Source organism: Equus caballus, chromosome 7, assembly GCF_041296265.1.
Source record: "Equus caballus isolate H_3958 breed thoroughbred chromosome 7, TB-T2T, whole genome shotgun sequence".
Lineage (NCBI taxonomy): Eukaryota > Metazoa > Chordata > Mammalia > Perissodactyla > Equidae > Equus > Equus caballus.
The window spans coordinates 66,678,941-66,697,219 of record NC_091690.1 but is presented as its reverse complement, the minus strand read 5'-3'; the positions used below and the strand labels follow the sequence as shown (position 1 = coordinate 66,697,219).

Below are 18,279 nucleotides of genomic sequence, written 5' to 3'. Positions count from 1 at the left end.
TGAAGGAGACTACAATCGTAAGTAAAATCATGTGTGTCACTTACCGATGTGGACATGCTCTATTAAATGCATCATTAGGTGATCTCGTCGTTGTGTGAACATCATAGAGTGCACTTACACGAACCTAGATGGTATAGCCTGCTACACACCTGGGCTCTATGGTACTAATCTTATGGGACCACTGTTAACTGAAACATCCCTATGTGGCACATGATCATATGAGAAAATTTATAAATAAACAAGACAAACTCTCCAAATGATTAGCTAGTTGTATTCCAGAAAACAATATTCTAGAAAACAATCCCATCTTTATCTTTCCTATTGTATTATACGTTGATTGATTTAATACTAATTTCCTTTCATTTGTTTCAAGGGCGAAAAGTAATTATTTACCATCTGATCTACTAGAAAACCTCAGGAGGAAAAACTCAGAGTTGGATTTTGTAAAATAGCTGATTACATATTCTCAAAGCTGTTCAAAGGGTATTGGAGACATTGTTTCACCTTCTAACTAAAAACAACTGGCGAGTTTCAGTGTATTTAAAAACAAACATCTCCTTAAGACATCATCCAACATGTGGCGTTAAGACATCATCCTACATGTGGCGTCTTTCTCAGGGTATCACATGCCCTACGTCGAATGAAAATATTGATGTGGTTTGCTGCACTACACCACTAACAGTTTTTTGAAGTTACACATTTTTCCCTTATCTTGGGGAAAAAAAATTCAACTCCCTAATTTATAATTTAAGCAGTTTTGTTACATCAAAAGGAAAGAAAGAATGAACAGAAGCCAAGAGTGCAAAAAGCTTTAATATTTGAGTGATGGGGCTGTGTTTGGGGCGGACTTTCTCACTGCCGCTGTACAGCGCATGCAGCAAAAAGGAACCAGAGTGATTTGCTCAAGGTTATTCAGTGTGAGTCAGAAAAGATTGGCTATTTGAATGCAAGGCAGAGCTGACATCTTTCTCCCCTAAAAAGGTATTTTTTTTATATGTGATTGGTTTCAATCCCAAAAAGTAAACACAATCACATTTCATACATTTCAAGCAGCAAACAAGGCGTAGCTGCTTCTTTTTAAGGGCGGGGTGTTGGGAGGCTTCGGGGGGAGACGTGTTTACTACATAACAAAAGTACGGACACGCTACTCAGTGGGAGAGTAGAGGAGATTGGTATGGCCTCCTTGGGACACATATTGAGGGTCGGAATATGGACCTGGGTGGACGTAGAGATGGGCAGAGACTGAGGAAGCAGGAGTGGGTTAGCAGGGATTGCTACTGCTTCCTGCATCTTCTTAAGCTCCTTTGCACTTAGCACCTCTGCAGGCCGTCCAGCTCCTCCTCACCTTCCCTAACCATCCCAAGTAAATCACATCTCTGCTCTTCCCATCTAGTCCCTAGGCAAGGCAATATGACCTCTTAGTTAAGCGCTCAGTATGTAGAGTTAAATAGCACTGCATTCAAATCCAAAAGCTATTTCCTACTAGCTTAGGGGCTCTTGGCAAGCTAATTTATCTCTCTGAGCCTCAGGTTTTCTGGACTGAAAAAATGGGAATAACAGTGTCTTCTGCAGAGATGGTTGTAGAATTAAATAAAAGAATCCGTGTGTTCAATGCACTGCTTGACAATGATGAATAAATAGTAGAGAATGTTATCATTTTCATGGCATATATTGCATATATCGTTTTCATTGGCTTGTCTTCACTTAAAGAATGTCGGCTCTCCAGAAGAGTCTGTAAGTAAAACATGAGGTTACTTTGAAGCCTATCCAACAGGCTTTGTTCCTAAATTTCAGTTCCTTCTCATTAAAGAATTTAGTGATAATCCTGAACCATCTGTAGGATTAGGATCTGTCCAGAAATGACATTCCATTCCGTTGTAACCCACTTTTCTCTTGCCCCTCTTGTCTATCCTAGAAGGGTTGCTTCTAGGGGACCTTATTCCTAAACTCACACATTTTTCTGTTTTTATAGACTGTTAACGCTTAACTATTGTGAAGTCCTTTGTGATGCTTTTTGCATGGTTTGTTTCACCCTATGGCGTCAGAATTTTTCAGTAATGGTAAAGGGTTAGACACTCCTTTGGCAGGAAGGAGTTTGACTTGAAAATGGAATTCTCTGGCAGACAGCACCACGGCATTTCCTGCATAAGACCATTCGGCCTTCCTGGAGAGACGCAGCTTGGAACACTATGATTTAATTTTCTAATATCCAATATCATTTGAGTTGTCCAATTCCTTCTGAAGATAGGTAGAGCTATGCTCTCCTGATTCCCAAGCAAGCAAGTTTCACCTCTGGTGCAATAGGAGACTGAGGGGTAATTTTAGAGGAAGAATGAACAAAGTCAAGCCTACAACCATAGTAAGGGGACTTGAAGATAAAATTGAAACTTTTTTGGAGGTTGAGTATAAGGAATAACATTTGAGCAAATTATAAGGAAATACAGGGTTGAATCAGATGGTGCGGTAGAGAGAAAGTAGGGTTAGAATGTAAAGCGTTAAAGCTGACATAGGTAAGAAAGAACATGAAACAAGGCGAAGACTGGCAGCTAAGATTGACTGTGGTTAGAATGTTGAGGTCCTAAGAAAATCAGAGATCTGGAAGGCTGGGGATTTGGGGTCAGTGAATAAGTTCGCAGAGAGGTAGCCATGGCAGGCCTTCATCAATGCCAGTTGTGGTTTGGGACATGCTATAGAGAAGTGCCAGTTGTTATCACGAGGAGCTCCCAGACCTCTAAGACCCAGAGACTGTACTGGAGCCACTTGGGCAGAACCCACCTTTCTTTTAGGTTCACTTTGTGCACCCAGAACTTTGCTTCTTACTAGAGGACCTTCTTCCTAATCTCACACATTTCTCCGTCCACCTCCCGAACTTCCACTCAACCCTGCAAGAGCTGGTACAGAGAAGATAACGATTCAACAGAGCCAAGAAGTCAAGGCAGTTAGTTTGGTTATGTAAGGGTAATAGAATTGAGGAAAGGGGACTATGAGATATAAGCTGGAAACTGTAGGCCTCTGAAGAAGCTTTTACATGAAAGTAAAAGAAGTGTAGTTCGGAAGGTTTCTTGGGTAGCAAAGGACACGGGGAGTTCTCCTAGGCTTGCAATGAATCAAGTGTGAGTTGGTGAGCATCCCTTTGGAAGACTGTATGGGAGGTGATGTCTATTTGGGAAGACACGTATCAACAAGAAAAGAACGAGCAAAATGAATGTTTACTGGGCATAGGAAGATGGGTCCATTAATTTACACACATTAGCTCAGGCAATCCATACTACAGCTCTATGACTCATATTATTAGATCCATTTTACAAGGGAAAATGGGGTTACAGGCAAGTTTGTGACTTGCCCAATATTGCATAGTCAGTGAGGGGCAGAAGCAGGTTTTAAACCTAAGACTTCCTGAATTCCAAGCCACACCCTTCTCATTTATCCCCAAGCCCCCATATTGAGCATTTGTTAGCATTTTTACGTATGTTAGTGGAGGATAACAGCAGAGAAAAACAGACTGAATGGGCCAGGAGAAAGGGACTGAGATTTGAAGAGAAACTGATGGGAAAGGCATTCACACACCAGGGCTCTCTGAGTGAACAGAGATGAGTGAGGAACTCACATTATTGGAAGGCGGAGAAGTATATAGATAGACCTAAGTATTTTGGATTTCCAAAGAGAAATACGGTGAGAAGTTAATTTTGTGCCACATGAATTTTTCACCACAGGTAGACCCTAGAAACTTGGTTAGGGTGTTAAATAAATGATTCTGGATAGACTAAAATTTTGTTGGGTCAGGGTGTGGAGAATGCCATATATCAGTGGATTGACATAGAGTTGCCTCTTTTCTAAATGTACATATAATAAATACTTGCTGTGGAAAAAAGTACATAGTGATACCACTCAGTGAAATTTGACCTTATTATATTAGCATACTAATTTTTTTTCCCAAATCTGAGATGTCATTGACAGATAGATGCAACATTATTTTATGTACCATTAGAAAGGAAAAAAGAAGTTTCCAGTTAAAACTACAAGGTGCCATTAATTGTAGGACACACGCTGATTTCAGCGATGTTAAAATGGGAATACATCTGCATCCTAGAATCAACCAATTGCTGTATTTTCTTCTCATCAAATTTCTATGTGCAAATTGAGGTCACGCCCCAATATAGACAATTTTGAATACTGCTTTTTCAGTTGCCTCATCATTTTCTATTGGGGTTGAAAATTTCCAAAATCATAATTTTAACAACTACATAATACTTCATCATGTGGCTATGCCATTACTTGTTTAACAAGTCCTGAATTATTGGGTAGTAGGTTTTTCTGAGTGTTTCCTAGTATTTATTATTATAAATAGTGTCACAGTAAAGTTTTTTAAATATAAATGTTAGTGCTTGTGTTCAATCATTTCCTTTAAAGAGATTCTCCCAAACTGAATTAATAGATCAATAAGAATCAATATTTTTAAGACTTTACGTATGTATTTCCCAGTTGCTTCGAAGAAAAGTCGTTTAGTTTAAACTAGAAAAGCAATTTTAAAATCAGAGAAAATAAGGCCAAGAAACCAATACTTAAAGGCTCTCCCCATATTCTAGATTCTACCAGAGAAGCCAGCACTCACCGAACATACACCTTATTCTGGCCCTCCCCAATCCATTCTTATTTCCCTTGATCCAGAATCTATTTCAAAGCCTGTGTTGTCTCTAGATTGTTTCTACACAGTCAGCTAAAGAGGATACCATGCTATCTGTCCCACAAAATGGGTAGAAAGTGTCCTGAAACCTTTCCTTACAGTCTTTTCTCTGACTAGTGGACAAGTTCCTGCATGACAATCCCAGTCCAAGTGTGTTTTTGCACAATCTCACTGTTACTTGACAATTTCCAGCCAGCCCAAAGAAATTGTCTATGTATTTTCTGTACGTGTAGGCACTGCCACCTTTTGCTGACCAATTTGAGGCCAAAAGACCAAAATAGTAACTGCTTTACACATTTGTATTTTTTGCTTTATTGAACTCAGCCCATTATGGGCTTCTGACCAAGGAGGGCAGTAGAGTGGGACCTGACCACACCATGAAGCCAGATTGGTTAAATTTAAGTTCACCCCAGGATTGTTGGCTAGAACATGTGGGTGTTAAGAGCAGCTCCCCAAATGGCTTACCTCATTCAGCTTTGCTTTTTCAGTCCAATCAGTCCAGTGAAAATGTGATTTATCTAGAAAAGGGGAAATATAGGGGTAGTATGAGTAGGACATAAAATTGAAAATAAGATGTGTAATATAAAGCATTCATATAAATTCAGTTCTTTCAGTACAAACAGCAGAATCCCACTCCATGATTCAGGAAAACAGCAAAAATAATGAACAAAATAATGAAATAGAATGAATAATGGAAACGAACAAAATAATGAAATGAACATAATGAAAGAAGAAAATAATGAAAAAGAACAAAAATAATATTCACATCAAGTGAATCAAAGACTACATATAGAATTTAGACCCGTGTTGAGTCTAGCCTTCAGAAATGACCTGGAAATATGAGACCAGAGTCACTTTCAAGTCATTTAATCTAACTTCAACTTTCTGAATGCAAAGAGAAGAAGCAGAATCCTGCCTCATTAGCTCAGGGAGGGGTCTGGCAAATGAATCCAGTCTAGCCAAAAATGCCCCTGAGACAGCAAGTGCTGCAGTGTATGATCTTCCATGATTTGACTTCTCCAAAGGTATCACCCATGTGTTAATAAGCAACTTTATTCGTGCTGGTATGGAAGTGAGGAGTCTAACCCTAAATCTGTAATCATATACTTGGGCCTGAGCATTTTCCTCAGTATGAAAGAATACTGAAAACATTCTGACACAATAGAATTTATATATTTCAAAAAAGTAGCAAAGAAGACTTCCCTTTGACTATGTTTACTATCTTTTCAAAGAAAGGCATAATTAATCATGATTGATACGCTTTATTATTTTTCGTGAAACAAATAAGAATACAAGTAATTTCAGCAGAATTCCTAAGATTCTTCTAAGATTCTAGAACTCTACAGCTTCAAATTATTTTAACTATTATGACTTAAGATCATGACTGTTTTAATATCCCAACAATGTCAGACATTAAGATGCAAATTTACATTTGCAAAGGTCAAGGTGAAAAGTCTTTTCATTTATGTGCTTAAATGATCAGTGTAAACATTTTTACTCAAATACTCATAGCCCTATCATTACATTTCTGCCTTCAGTATCATTGTTCTGGCATGCTTTGTGTAACATTTCAAAAGAAGACATGTTAAGCTTTAGTTAAAAGACATAAAATTGTAGTATTAGAAATCAATCTTCATTAAGGTCATGAGAGAAGACAAATTGGCACAGCAACTTCCACTAGAAAGAGAAAAAATTCCTTGGATGTGCAAAGGACACCGTGCTAGCTATAATCCATCTAGGTTGGCATCTTCCCAACACCCCAGTGTAAGAATCTTAACTAAAAATACTGATCACCGATCCATATGCTTTATGGTGAGTCCAGAACTTATTAAATTCATCATCTAATTTCCTTCCAGGTTTCAACTCACATTTACATATACCAAGGAAACTTAAATATGTCATTTTAAAATTACTCATCACAACCAGTAATCAGTTTCTGATACTCTTGTTCCTGCTTCTCCCAAACTACAGCTAAAGTACGTGACTGTAGAGTCGTCCTCAGAATACCCTGCACAAAATTCTACCCCAGCATTTTTCATATAAGTGACAGCTGATGGTTTAGTATGTTCCTCTTCCCCATCATACTGCAGTGTGTGAAGGAGGTGACCACATCCTAATCACTGATGAGACAAAATTATTAACAGGTATGTTCACAACTTTCCCATCCTTTGCTCAAAAAAACCATGGGGCTTTGCTCACTTAGATTACTCCTCATCGTCTCTGTGCTACTTCTCCTTCATTTGAACATAGTTCTTTGATGTCCAGACCAGTTTCTGGACTTCCGTGATGCAGAATTCGGATAATTGATAGAGAACATAGAACTAGGGAGTCAGAAGGAAAGGAGATGGGTGAGAAAGGACAGAGCCAAGAGAGCTGATTCTCAGGAGAAAAACAGAGAGAAGAAGAAATGCATTATTAAGGTGGAGAATACACAGCGTGGGGGCAGTGCAGTGAATCTAGGGGTCAGCAGCATCAGAAGGTCAGGAAAGGGTAAAGAAGAGAGGGAGAAAGAAGGAGAGGAAGAGAGACCAGTTAGTTGGTTAGTTTCTGGGTTACTGAGTAAGAGACCCTAAGGATAAGAAAGAGATGCTAAAGAACATGATAGAAAAGACTTTTAAGAAGTTTAGGAACTGTGTCCTCCAATCCTCTTCATTGGACTTTGAGAGAGATGAATAATGACTGAAGTCTCTTTGGGCATTAATGACTTCTTTGAGAGCAAAACACCCAGGCGTGAATTAATGGGTCTTCATGTTTAATGGTATTACAATCACTTATGCACCCTAATTGTCCTGCACAGTGTCTGGTACAAATTGTATTTCTAATAAGAGTTCATGGAATGAAAAGAATGTCTGAATAAGTAAAATTTTGTATGGTTAATTTTTCCACTGTGGGAAGAAGATAAAAGATGAGAATTTACCATATATGGAAAAGATTTGACACCCCATCATGTGCGCATAGTGACCTCATTCAACCTTATTTAATCAAGGATAAAAATTGTCCTAAAAAAGACAATTAAAGGAACAAAATATGGGTTTTATAACAGACTGGAAGCTGAAAAAAAGAATGAAGTAACAAGATTCGAGTTAGACAAAATGAAAGTTTCATCTATTTAATAAAAAGTTGAAGGCAGATTGTCAGATATTGAGGATTAAAAGAGACTCTATTCTGAGGAGACTTGTAAATTGGTGGGTGAGAGAAGGGAACCTAAAAAGCAATCACACTGTTCTTAATAGAAGGAAGCCCAGGGTCTGTGGAGGCACAGAAGGAAAAGCCTCCTAAGGGTCAGGACTATCTTCATAGAACTCATACTTCAAGGATGAACAGTATTTCACCAGTCAGAGAGGAAGGCATGTCTGGCAGAGAAAATCGCATATTTAGGAGGTGGGAGGAGTGAATAGGCACACTGCATTTGAAAGTGTCAAGAAGGCTATATGTTTAGAAAATGTGCTTTGAGTCGGGGCTTGAGATGGTGGAGGATGAGAGCAGAAGTTAAGTTCAGATGAAGAATGCCATGAATAAATGAATAGCGTGATTAATTAAAAAAGAACTTTTCTGGGGCCAGCCCAGTGGCACAGCAGTTAAGTTCATGCACTCCGCTTCCACGGCTCTAGGTTCGCCGGTTCAGATCCCAGGTGCAGACTTACGCACTGCTTATCAATCCATGCTGTGGCGGGCATCCCACATATAAAGTTGAGGAAGATGGGTCCGGCATTAGCTCAGGGCCCATCTTCCTCAAAAAAACAAAAAAGAACTTTTCCTGAAGACAAAAGTGAGGTAAGATACACACACACACACACACACACACACTTATTTGTTTGTTTATTGATTTATCTTAAGGTAGAGGAATACCTAGCCAGCCCTGATGGTCCTGTGGTTAAGATTCAGGGCTCTCACTGCATTGGCCTGGGTTCATATCCTGGTCAGGGAACCACATCACCTTGTCTGCCAGTTGTCATACTGTGGAGAGGCATGTTGCTATGATGCTGAAAGCTATGCCACTGGTATTTCAAATACCAACTGGGTAACCCTTGTGGATATAATAGCAACTGAAGGGTGAGAGGGTGGCACAAAAGATCAGGCAGGGTTCTGCTCCACTGTACACAGGGTCATTAAGAGTCAGAATCGACTTGACAGCACTAACAATAAAGAAGATACCTATGGAAAGATGTGTCTACAGTAGGCAAAGCTGGTGAAAATAAATCTAGTGTGTTTGTTGTACAATAGTCCATGTGAAAGGTGGCGAGCACACTAGAGGAGAGGTGGGATTTGAAAGGCATTTTTGGATTCATGATTGACAGGATGAGGTGACTGGATGTGAAGGATGAGGTTAAAGGAGAAATTGAGGCAGATACAGAGGTTTGTGTTTTCAGAGACTGGGTGGATGACGGTTGCTCCATATACCAAGATGGGATATGCAGGAAGAGTGGTCCTAGCAGTAAAGACAATGCATTCAGTCTTGAGCATGATGCATTTGAAGTATCTTTAAGACATCTAGGGCTTTTAGCCATAAACAATATTTCTTGAGCTAAGATGTTAACCTGGGCTTATTGATACAATAAGCATTAGCCTTATGGACATAAGACAAGGAAAGAAAGCCAACAGGAAACCCTAGGCAGGGGTGGGAGGGTGGAACCACATTTTAAGAGAAAGGGAAAATAATTGCTTGGGAGGGAATCCTATAAATAAAAGGAATAAATAAGAGGAATTCAGATGGTCTGAATTTAAGAGAAAAGAAGTTCAAGAAAAATGAAGGCTTTGTCCTCCGTTAGAAATCAGGGTGTGAAAGAGAGTTTAGGATTTGGGTTTAGAAGACTTCACTTTCCTCCATCTGAGGATTATCAAGGGATATTAATAATCTCCACACTAAAGAATGTGTGAGAATATTAAAATGATATCTTCAGCAGTAAGACAGTGAAAGTGCTTCTGAATTACAGATTATTATATAAATATTTGCTCTAAAACTATACATTTTGAGTTAATAGAAATATATCTTCCTTCCTTCCTTCCTATTGGCATTTGGGTACCATCAGCATTTATTGAGCATATACTTTAATGAGTGCTGCTAGGAAGTGAGAACATCACATTCAAGTCTGGACAAGTTTGGTTCCAAATCCCAGAGGGAAGACATCAATTAATTCTCACTCCAGGAACTGGACATGGCTTCCAGGAGATGGTGACAATGAAGTTGGAAAGATGAGTGGGGTTTTAGCTGACAGAGAAAATGTACTGTGAACCTATCAGGTCTCAGTTAAAGTCTGTGCAATGGAAGTCATCTTCAACAAGACTGCTTCTTTACCAGGCGAACGTAAGCCCCAGAATTTCTGTATTCTTGCTTAAAGATTTAAAACGGCTGCTTTGGACATGCACATTCTTAGTTCCGTGAGCTTTGTACATAAATGATGACCCAAATCAATGAAAGATTTAATCCAAACTGATGCAAATGCAAATGCCCTAGTTTCAGACAGCTGCAATGGTTATTTCCGTACATCTGGGAAACAGCTGTCGAGCCTCATCTTTACAGTGGTTTTTGTTTAACTTCAAATGAGTGGCAAGACTAAAAGGAATGTAGGTGATTAGAAGGTGGTAAACATTTCAGAAATATACAGGGGTTTCTGAGCATGTTTTCTCTGAGAGCTTCTAAACAGCCCTCCTTGCCTAGAGCTGGCGTGATGGAATGTTCTCATGGATTACGTTTCCCCATCCAAGCTCTGAGGGCGCCTAGGCTGGCCGGAGGCTGTAGATTCTTTAATCATTCCAAAAGCATTCTTCTCCAATGATTACACAGAGCAAGTAATGGGGTAGTCATTTTCAAGGCCAGGTATGAGTGATTATTCACCAGGATGCAGAGGTTATGATAGGATGGACCAAAGCAGATGCTGACAGACAGAGGCAAGATGGGGGGCGTGACCCTTTGCTCCAAGAAGCTGTGGAGACTGAGCATCTGAGCCAGACAGTTGATGAGATGCCTTCTCCTTGGGATTCATACCACAAAAATAGGCTAATAGATTTATACCATAAAGGCACTGACCTTTGTGGGCAGGAACATTTTCTCACAGGAGAGAAAATGGTGCAATACGCCCCTGCTTGCTACAGTTTTGAAAGTGACTGACAGCATGGGCTGGCCCCAGTCTCCAGGAAGCATAAGCATATGCTTTTCCATTGTTACCCTTTGATTAACTTCTGACATACTTTGAAACATAAAACTCTTACAGGAAAACTGCTCTGTAATGCTGGCTGTAACATCTAGAAACTTTGCCAGTGAGAGCTAAAATATACCCAAAAGCAGCTTGGCTTGAAAGGATATATGTGTGTGTGCATGCATAAGCACGTGTGTGTGTGTGTGTGTGTATGCATGCATGTGTGTAGTGAGGACACATTTTGGCCTTTACACTTTCTGCTTCATAATGTTATTCAAGTGCAATATTTAGAAAAAGCTTCTCACATGTTATGGGCATATTGCACACGGAGAGACTCAAGCAAGGCCAAGACGAAAATAAATAATGCATGAAGTCAGAGGCCTGAAGCAAATGTTAACTAATTTCAAAATGGGTCAAAATCACAACAATTAAGTCTCTGACATGTGAAGTCATTTTTTTCTCCCTAAAATATTAACCAACTTGCTTCACTTCTTCTAGATTGATTTGTAGAGCATGAAAGGTCATTTTGGAAGCAGAGAGGGAATTTGGCTTCTACAAGCCATCCATAATGAGAGCCGATAAATTAGGTAAAGCTCCTGTTTACCTAAGCTGAAATATTGATGTCCAGGCCCACATCGAATGCAAATCTCTACATTAATCATTTTTCTCCAGTCGGGAAATTCAGACCATGGTAACACATGCTTTGATAGACCTATACATCATAGTTACAGCAACATTAGACAGTGCCTCCGTGACAGAATACAAATATATTGCATTGGATTTCCTTCATTTTCCCCAGCCTTACTTTATTTGTGTCTGCAAACTCTGCTCTGGGTGTGTGAAGTTTTGACATGGGTTTGGGTGATATTTTTGGCTCAGGAAATAACTTAAGATTGGTAACAAGAATTTTCTTTTGTTGGTTACCTGCCAAGCAAATCTAGAGGAGGCTTGCATCTAGTTCCTTCCCAAGTTCCCTGGGTCCAGTCTTCTCCTACTCACACAGTAACATCATCTTTGTTCCTCAGAGTGTCATCTATGAACCTCCTGCATCTGATCCTCAGGATGCTTGCTGAGAAATGCAATTTCTCAGGCCCCATACTAGCTATACTCAATCAGATTCCCTTAATGGGATGAGGGAATCTTCATTTTCTTGGAATCTCCAGTTGTTTATTATGCACACTAATGCTTGAGAACTGCTGTAAACAGCTATCAACTTTAAAGTCCTTAAGACCACTCTGATCTTGCCACATTTTTACTCAAAGCCATTCCATACCTAAATATGTTCAAAATCTCTACTGAATTTTATATTAGCCCTCTTCTTCTACTTATCTAGAGGCCCTACTCAAGCTATTGTATCCATTGTTAAGATTATTATTCTGTCTATTTGCAGGAAGCTCTCAAACCACTATTTCCAACAGTGGTGCTTTACCTGAGCTTTTGATTCATATATGAAACTGCCTGTTGGACCTCTCCACTTGGCACTTTAAAGTCAACATGTCCTAAGCTTTGTCAAAGTCAACTGAACTTTGCCTCTCTCCATGCCACCACCCATCCAGAAGCAGAAATCCTGGTATTCCTGTTGATTCTTCTGTCTCCTTCTGATTTTCATCAAGCAAATCATAAAATAAATCATCTGTGTCATCTCTCCATGGTCTCCATTGTGGCCTCTCCTCTTCTTGCCTTCTAGTTCTGCCCAAAGTTTAGGCCTTTATCATCTCTCACCTGCACCACTGTGATAGACCTCTATCTATTCTTCCTGTCCTGCCTTGAGCTTCTAAAATCAATCTTCCACGTGATTGCTGAGTAGTCCCTAAAAGATAAATCTGACTGAGTCACCTGTTTCCTTAAAACCATGCCTCCTCATGAAGGATAAAGTCTAGTTTTCCTGGCATGACATGCCTGCTCTTTTCCAGCCTGCCCAAACTCATTTTCCATCAATCCTGATTCTACAGTGTTGGTAGAACAGTTGGTGGTAACCTTAGTCAGACCACGCTTTCTCAAACATCTGCCTGTTAGCCCCTGTTTTCCTTCTGCCTGGAATGACCATTTCTCCTCAATTATTTCCAATTAGAAAATTACTACTCAATAATGAAAATAATTGTTATAAAGGCTATTTTATAATAAGATTATCTAACATTGAGTTCTTACTCTATGTTAAACATTAAGTTAAACATTCCTTTTGATTGTCACAAGGATCAAAATGTGGTAGCTACCGTTAGCAGTCTTTTTAACACATCTTGTTCAGGTCATTCTTTTGTCAAGGTTTTCCTTAATCTCTAGTCCGGTTTCTTTCTTCTCTTATTACCACCAGCACTCCCGGTGCTTACTTCAACCAAAATGTTTAGCCTACTTTATTGAAATCATATGATTCTATTCTCCTCTATCTCTGCATCACTAAATTACCTGCTCCATGAGGACGGAGCATACATCTTATTCAGCTCCATTTTTGAATCACGTAGCCCCAAATCTGGCACCTTAGAGACTGCTCAGTCAGTGTTTTCCTAACTCAACAGATCTGATTCACCATCATGGAGACTATCACTGTGAGTGGCTCTTCTCAGCATATGTAATGGGAGACTATTTGATTGAAGGCCTTGAACTTCAAGGGCAGAGGCAGGGCCATGTTCATGTTTATATCCCTCCGTGGTGACTACTGCTGCATCTTTTATATGATCAATGCTCAAAAAGTGTTGGTAGGTGGGCTGGCGCTATGGCACAGTGGTTAAATTCTGTGTGCTCCACTTAGGCAGCCCATATTCACAGGTTCGGATTCTGGGCACAGACATACACCACTCATCAGCCATGCTGTGGTGATGACCCACATATAAAGTGGAGGAAGATTGGCACAGATGTTAGCTCAGGGCTAATCTTCCTCAGCTAGAAAAAACAAAAAATAAAAAAAGAATGTTGGTAGAAATTTAACTGCTACTATCTAGATTTCAGGAATATTACTGTGATGTTCACCTCTGTTAAATTTCAGATATACAGAGTACACAGAGTCACTGTTAAAAGCAAAATCGTTAGGCACACTAGCCATATTTAAGCAGCATAATGTTAGAATGCATATTCATTAGACTTAGACTTGTGTGTGTCAGACAAAATAAATGTAAAAACGTATGACAGACAGTAAAGAGGAAAGAGGGATGGATCTCTGTGGTGAGAGAAGGGCAAATGGCATCTTATAGGGAGACAGAAACCTCAGGAATTAAGGGGCTCCATGGCATGCATTCTTTTATACCAAATGTTTAAAAATTGTTGAATAATCAAATCGTTTTTACTATATCTGAATATGATTAGAATAATTTAATAACAATGAACCATTGTTCCACTTATTGAGTGCATTCTCTGGTCCAGATGTTTTACACAGCTCCATATACCTGCTAAGTAGGCTTTTTCTCCCACTTTGATGAGGAAGCTGAGGCTCAGAGGGGTTCAGTAACCTTCTCAAGGTCGTGCTGTAGTATATTTGCATATAGTATTGTGTGTACTTGTTCGTTTAGCATGTTGAAAAATAACTGTGCCAGACGTTGTACTAGGAGCTACACATATAAGGATAAATAAGAATTTTAAGAAATTCACAGTCTTGTGGTAGAGTTATGGAATATAACAGATAAGACACGAAGTGGCAGCTTGCCTGGGATTAATCTGTGGGGACGATGATGAGGGCTATGGTAATCTGTGAGATAGATATCTAATTCAGCTTGGGGTGAAAAGGCATGGAAGGCATCATGGAACACTTCCCAACAACTCACAAAAAGTCTAAGTTTATGATGGAAGAATTATATTTTAGACGGAGGGAATGGCACATGCCAGTGACAAGGAATTTGGCCCCAGCCCACTTTTCTCACTCTTACTTTCACCAGAATGTGTGTGAGAAACTAATAGCAGATGATCTTTATTTTGCCCTGTCCAAGTGGACACCCTGAGAGGTATTTGAGTAGACCACTTGACTTACAACACTGTTCCTCCAAGGCGCTCAGTGAAGATGAAGCTGTTTGTGTGTCATGGAGGGGTGCTATAAATTTGTCCTACACTGACGCAAATAGTGCCCTTTAGTGATTGTGCAGGGTACAACCTGAGCACTGCCAATGTCAGTTCTGCTCCGGGCCTTGTGCTGGATCCTCGACATCCCTTATCTGATTTATTCCTCACAATGATTCTACAAATTGGTTTGCTTGCTTTCATGGTATAGAAAAACAGACATACCTCAGGAGTTTAAACAATTGTCCTAAAATGATACAAAGAACAAATAAAAGAGCCAGAATCTGAACTACGATTTCTATGGCATCAAAGTCCTTGCTCTAACTGCTAGGGAATCAGAAATAAGGAAAAAAATCCTATCTCGCCCTTTCGGTGAGTTCTCCTCTAGCATCACAGAAAGGTACTTTCTTCTCCCAAGCAAGTCCTCATCAGGGACAAGACAACCTGCTACTTCTATATCAGCTTCTCCAAGCTTGCCAGCCCTATTGCCTTCCATCTTTCTGCCTCTTCCTGATTTGACTCTCTTTATATCCTTACTTTTCCCACAATCCAGGTAGAGAAAGATCATTCTTTTTGACTACATATGCTAGTAAGTTTGTTCTTATTATGCTTGCCACCCTGTGTCTATTAAACTGTTCCGATGTTAATCTAGGTCATAGAAGACTGATAGAAATCCCCTATTAATGCATTATTTCTTAAGTACCATATGTTACCAAGTTTACAAGAGCTCAAGCAGAGCTACTAATGGGAACTATAAGCTCAGAGTAATGAAATAAATAGGAGAGTTGACACCCACAAGTGCAAGTTTCCTTTGAACACACTTCTGCCTTACTTTCAGGACTGTGGGGTTGTTAAGCTTAATTTTATGACCAGTGTCATGTTGTAAAACTTGTCTTTCTTTCCTGTATCCTCAGCCATGAGGTCTCCCCCACCCCTCCCTTTTCACTTTAGTCCAATTCCGGATGCGGGTTGAAATCCCAGAAGTGGTAGGTTTCTGCTCTGAGCACACCGTGCATTAATCTACCACACACCAAAGTCCATTAATTTTGAATAGTGCTATCAATTATACTACATGACAGGGAGATAACTATGTTATCACCTTTGCAGAAGTGTCTTTCTTAGGAAATCTATACAGCCTCATCAAGACTCTAATGCTGATGGATAACTCTCTTCTCAAAAATCACTATTTGATTGCATTTTTCTTTCATGGGATTTAAAAATGCGAGCAAACAGAAAACTTCTGAGGTTTGTATCAACTATCCACATAGACAATGAATGAGCTTACTGTTATTATTCTGATAAAAATAAGATTGTTACTGCTTAATCTGGGCCCTTGAAATGTATCAGCCTTGCAGCGTGAAAGTGCACAGAAAGACAATGTCAGCACCCGTGCTTGGCCTTGTGGCTTTTCCCTGATTGATCTATTGGGTGCCACTGTGAAGTCAGTCTTCCTGTTTTTTCCCCCATATGGCTCTGTCTCATTCTCCCATTCTCTGTGTAGACCCCCCATATTGGCAAACTGGCCTGTGCTTCCTGCTTTTCTTCAGCACAACTTCTGGTTTGTATTCTTCCCTCAAAAACACCAACAAAAAGGAAAAAATCATATTTGTGCTAAGCTGTAGGCCTCTTAAATGATCTCTCTTAGATCAGGCATGAAGAAATATCAGGAAGCAGCTCAAAACCCTTCCTCGGCTTCCCAATCCACTCTAAATAAAACAGAATCTCTTTGCCAGCCATGCAGTCCAAACCTCACTCATTCACTCATGCAGTGGGTGGATATTGGGAGCCCACTCTGTGCCAGCCACTCTTCTAGGTTACTGTTGAAAGATGGAACCTCCCCTATAATTAATAAAAGAGGAGGTAAACAGCAAGGAGCAAATACTCATACTATACAACTGAAGGTAGTGAAGGAGGACACAGAAGCTAAAGTAGCATAAAGGTAGGGTGATGGGGAGTGGAAAGAATGGGCAGGGCTGCCAAAGAAAAACAAGTCAGAAAGGTTCCATGAGGAGGTGATGTTGGAGCAGAGATCTGAGTGGATATCTAAGGAAAGGCTTCCAGAGCTCACACATGTCCAGTGCTCGGGATCTGAGGCTAGAAAGCATTTGGCAATCTCAGGGGAAAGAAGAGGCCAAAGTTCTTCGAGCACGGTGAGCGAGGCTGGTGTATGACAGGGGCTAGATCAGGCAGGACCGGGAGTAAAGGGGAACGGGGACTGCTTGGAGCTGCTCCTAATCAAGCTCCAGGTCTGAGGACAGAGGGAGCAAACCGTTCCTTCTCTCCCTAAAGTGACTCACCATGAGTCTCAATTTTGCAAGGGAATGAGTCTACTAGCATGTCAGTAAAAACGGGTTGTTATGTCTTCTCCATATCTCTTTTAGTTATGTTAGTGCCATCCATTCCAATTCCTAGAGACCCTGTGTAGGGTAGAGTGGAACTCTCGTCTTTTTGTGCCATCCACTCACCTTCTGGCACCATACCAGATGATACCGAGCTGCTATTCATGGGGTTTTCATGGCCAATTTTTCAGAAGTGGGTGGCCGGGTCCGTCTTCCTAGTCTGTCTAGTCTGCAAGCTTCACTGAAACCTGTCCACCATGGGTGACCCTGCTGGTATTTAAAATCCCAGTGGCAGAGCTTTCAGCATCACAGCAACACCAGCTGCAACAGTCTGACAGCTGACAGATAGATAGGTGATGTGTTTCCCTGACCAGAAACAAACCCAGGCCATGGCAGCGAGACCACCCAATCTTAATCACTAGAACACCTGGCCAATACCTCTTTAGGCTGAAATAAATAAAACTTATGTTTTAGGAGAATATTTACTAATATTAGACTATGCTCACAACATTTTATTTCCTTACAAAGGCAGAGAACACCACAGGGTAGTTGGTCCCATTTTCATCTTAAAAATAATATATGTTTCTCTGTGTGTATAATATTTATATATAATATTTATTTTAAATTATATATTTATATAATTCATAAAATATATGCATGGAATCATCAGAAAATTATACACTACCATATTAACAATAATTTTACACATGGTGGAGTTATGGATGATATTATTCTGTTTTTTATTATTTTTACTTTATTTTCCAAATTTTCCACAATAAATATGCATGACTTTTATTATTAAAAAGATTCAAAACCGAAGGCCTTTTTAAAAATTGTTCTAATTTGCAGATCTTTAGGAAAATATGGAGGAAGATGCATCATTTAGGATTGTTAATCATTCCTGTGTGAATCATGGAGCTACTGCTAATTAACAGTGTGATGCTGGACATGTTGCTTAACTTAGCTGAGTGTCATTTGACAACGTGTAAAATAATGCGTGCATGTTAGAATCATTATAAGAAGTAAATTAAAAGGATTGAATGCACAAATGTATGGAAATATCTTAATTGTACTATTTTAGGGGTCAGTGATTATACCTATATTTATACAATATCTAGCAGAGTTTTATATGGAGTAA

General features: G+C 39.7%; 1 protein-coding gene across 4 annotated transcripts in view; it reads right to left on the bottom strand.

The window, feature by feature from the left end:
* TENM4 (teneurin transmembrane protein 4) overlaps positions 1-18,279 on the bottom strand; it is a 2,707,421-nt gene that overhangs the window by 1,704,407 nt on the left and 984,735 nt on the right. For all 4 annotated transcript variants that reach the window (XM_070274304.1, XM_070274303.1, XM_070274305.1 and 1 more), the window contains one exon: positions 5,150-5,202. The gene's annotated coding sequence lies outside the window, so the exon portion shown is untranslated. The remainder of the gene's footprint in view (positions 1-5,149; positions 5,203-18,279) is intronic.